The sequence below is a fragment of the Crocuta crocuta genome, unplaced genomic scaffold, assembly GCF_008692635.1.
Source record: "Crocuta crocuta isolate KB4526 unplaced genomic scaffold, BGI_CrCroc_1.0 scaffold811, whole genome shotgun sequence".
In the NCBI taxonomy this organism is placed as follows: domain Eukaryota; kingdom Metazoa; phylum Chordata; class Mammalia; order Carnivora; family Hyaenidae; genus Crocuta; species Crocuta crocuta.
The window spans coordinates 537,150-541,264 of NW_027530352.1; positions in this window are offsets into that span (position 1 = coordinate 537,150).

The following is a 4,115-nucleotide window of genomic DNA, read 5'->3' on the forward strand; positions in this document are numbered from 1 at the left end:
TTATGAAAGAAAGAAAGAAGGAAGGAAGGGAGGAAGGGAGGGAGGGATGGAGGAAAGAAAGAAAGAAAGAGAGGGAGAGAGGGAGGGAGGGAGGGAGGAAGGAAGGAAAGGAGATAAAGAAAGGAAATATAACAGAAAAGGATAACTTTCAAGAAAAATATTAAGCAATAAACAAGATGAATGAGCAAATTATGATCATAAGGAAATAGGATGGGTAGTTACAAAAATCTCTTCTATGCCCTTCATCCCAAGTGATGCCAAGCATAATGGGGTTATACAAGTTTGAGTGAAATTTCATAAATTGATAATCCCTGTTTTACAAAAGCTGTTTCAGTAGAAAAATAGATCTCTTATGGGTTTTCTTTTGAACGTCTATAATCTGTTATCAAAACTGAAAAAGACAGATTCAATAAGAGAGAAAATTACAGTTTTGTCTTACTTGTGAACACTTATTTTAAGAAAAGCTCTATTTAAAAAGCAAGCAAATGGAAACCAAGAAGCTGTATGATTTAACAAATAATAGCACACTGTACAGGGTTGATTCCAAGAACGGAAGAAAAGTTTAACATCATAAATCTGCCAGTGTCAGGTATTAATGAGGTAAAACTGTACGGCCATCTCCCTAGACACTGAGAAAATATTTGCTAGAATATTTTCCTCTTTTCCTTTTTGAGTTTATTTATTTTGAGAGAGACAGAGACAGCACGAAGTGGGGGAAGGGCAGAGAGAAAGTTAGAGAGAGGGAGAATCCCAAGCAGGCTCTGTGCTGCCATGTGGGGCTCGAGCTCATGAAGCCAAGAGATCATGACCTGAGCCAAAATGGAGCCAGATGCTTACCTGACTGAGCCAGCCAGGTGCCCCAAAATTCTTTCATCACAATCACTGTCAACAAACTAGAACAAGAGGGAGTAGCTACTTATTTTATAAAGAGTAGCTATAGTAAGCATAACATACAATGGTACAGTTTTAGAAGAATTCCTAAAAAGTAAAAAAAACCCAAAAAGACAAGACTTCTGTGGTACTCGTCCCTTTCAACATGGCGCCAGGGCCTCGGTGCCCATGAGACCAGGGGAAGTATAAATAAGTATAGACAAAAATTCAGTAAGAAAAAGCTGTCATCGTTGTTTGAAAATGATGTCATTTAAGAAATCCACGAGACTCTATAAACAGATCTGATAGAGTTCAGCAGGGCTCGTGGCTACATGATCACCACATGACATCCATGGCCTTTGTATACATTAGCAATGCCGTAGCTGGAACCGAAATAGAGCAACCAGACATCATTCACAACAGTACTTCAGATTCTAAGGATTCTAAGTCCAGGAAAAAAATTCAAATCTACATGAAGAAACTATGAAATGTCATCAAAGGATATAAAACAAGATTGATTTCAGTTAAGAGTTAGACCTACACTGTACCATGTTCATGTTTTGTGATGACACCATGCTAAAGTGTTCATAAATTCCAGAATAAGCTACAAATTTAATGTTATGCCACAAAACTTCACTAGAGTTTTGTTAACATTGTAAAATGCATGTTCATGAGCAAAAATAGTGAAGATGAGTCTAAGAAAGAAAGGGAAAAAAGTAAAGAATGGTGGGGTCTTGATTTAGGGCGTGCGCTTGAAGAAGGGCTTGGTCATCTTAGGGATATAGCCTTGATCTGTTAAAACTATCTTAATGTTTGTCCAAGTCTTTATAAGTGGAGAGGAAGGCTCAGAGTAGCCTGGCTAGAGTTTGGTGTAAACTTTAGCTGCTGTCACTTGAACTGATTGCATATAGTTACCAAGAGATGATGTTTTTCCTGCAGATGGTGTCTTTCCTGCCCAGGGACCCTGGACCTAAACTGCCTGGGTCAGAATCAGAATCCCCTCTACCATTTAGTAATGGTAGGACATTGGGGAAATATAATTAAGCTTAAGGTGACTCAATATATGGGGGTACTTAGAATAACAATAGTTAATAGGTGTGTTACATGAGTTAACACCTGGAAAGTATTCAGAAATGTACCTGGGTGTTTGCAATAAAATACACTCCCCAAAAAAGTTTAANGGGAATTTGCCTTCCTGGGCCGCTTCCTCCATTAAAATAATAATAATAAAAGTAAACACATTAAAGTTACATAAATGTTAATATATTAACATTACATATTAGAGCGTTTTGATCAACTTCACAGTTAATATTTATCTTCTGATTTCAGAAGAAATGATAAAATTTTCATGAGCCGCTACAAGTACCGTCGCACCTGGGCTCTGCGCCAACCGTGCCAAAGATGTAGACCTGCGTGCACACGAATAGGAAACAAAACCATGGTTATCCGAGTAGGAAATCATTATCCAAATACTGAGACATACGCACACGCAATGCTCACACGAACTTCCCTACACTTATAGGACGGTAAGAGGGGGTGTGCAAGGCGGGCGTCCCGCGCCGCCACTGCGAGGGTCTCCCCGGCCGCTGGGGCAGAGGGACGCGCCAGCTCAGAAACAGTCGGACAGGAGGCGGACCAGGGGGGCCGCTGCCCGCCGCTCGGTCGGCGCCCCGCCCGCGTCTGCGCGCTCATCTGCGGTTGTTGCGAACGTCCAGCGGCAGCGCTCCGAGGCCGGGTGGCCATGGTTTGCACGCCAGCAGGGGGCGACCGAAGAAAACCAAGAAGACTCACGACCCCAACCCGGAAGCCTGAAAAACGTACTGTGGCGCAGGCGCAACGTGAGGCTCGTTGGGGCTCCCAGCGGAACGTGTCACGCGGAAACGGCCCAATCAGGGGGCGACGTGGGTGGGCGTCGCAGGACGGGCCAATGAGGGAGCTCCCATGGGGCGGGGCAGGGCGGGCCAGTGAGAAAGCCGGCCTGGGTGGGCGTCGCAGGACGGGCCAATGAGGGAGCCCCCCTTGGGGGCGGGGCAGGACGGGCCAATGAGAGAGCCGACTTGGAGGCGTGGCTATGAGACTGGCGGGGCGAAGGCGGGGCCTGCCGGACAACAGGGTCATTTCCAGGGCTGCGTGGTCGCGGAGGGTGCAGGACGGCAGCTGCGAATTTTTAGGACTTGCCAGTTCCGGTTGAGACCTGAACGTGACGGGTTTGTGCTGCTGTTTGGTACTTGTGTTTCAAGGAGATCCCCTCTTCGAGTTGCAAACACGGTTCCCCAGGTGTGATTCCCTGGACCGGCAGCGTCAGCGTCACCTGGGTGATAGAGACACATATAATGGGATCCTGCTACACACCTGGTGAATCAGAGTCTGTGAGGTGGGGCCCAGCAAGCTACGTTTTAAAATATACTCCCGGTGGGTTTGGTGCACGCTGACGTTTGAGACTCCTTCTAAGTATTGTGCTTCCCTTAAATCGGATGCTGGAGGTGACCCCTCAAATGTCAGCTGAGCTAACCTAAGCTGTTTATCTTCAAGATCGTTATCAGAGCCAACACAGTGCTGAGGCCTTACCCACTCGGACTTCGATGCCAGAAGATGAAGTGAAAAATACATGTATGTCTAGAAAGGAGAGATCTTGGAGAGGGATCTGGATCAAGAAGGAATGCAGAATTCCATTTCTTCACAAATTTTATTGATCCTAACATCTCATTTACAAACTTTTTGCCCTCCTCATTTAGAGTTCTCCAGCAAACATAGTCCATGGTAAATAAGGATTCCCTGTAGGCCTGTACAGCAGTAAATTCTATTTTCATGATTAAAACAAAAAATAAAATAAAAACACTAAAACACTGTTTATTTTTAGTTTCTTCACTTCGCTAAGGCTCTCTTTCTAAGGAATCAGTGTACACCAAACCAGGAAGGATTGGATTTGGGCATAATATACACACTAGCCAATCATTCTCAGGCAGATCACTTTTCATACTTCATAATTTTATGGGCTGATTCACTTTTCAGTTACTGTTTGCATTGATTTCTTCTCTGCATTCATATCTCTCCCCTAATTGAAGAAATAAAAAGGGTTTGTTAGGTGCCTTACTATTTGATATAGAAGAAAGATTTTCTTTTTTCTTTTCTACATGTGCTTGTATAATGAATCTCTGCTCCAGTATTACCTAAACTTTAGTCATTTTTAGCATGAACACATAATGACTCAAACCACTAAGAGATACCTGAACAGTTTGATCTCT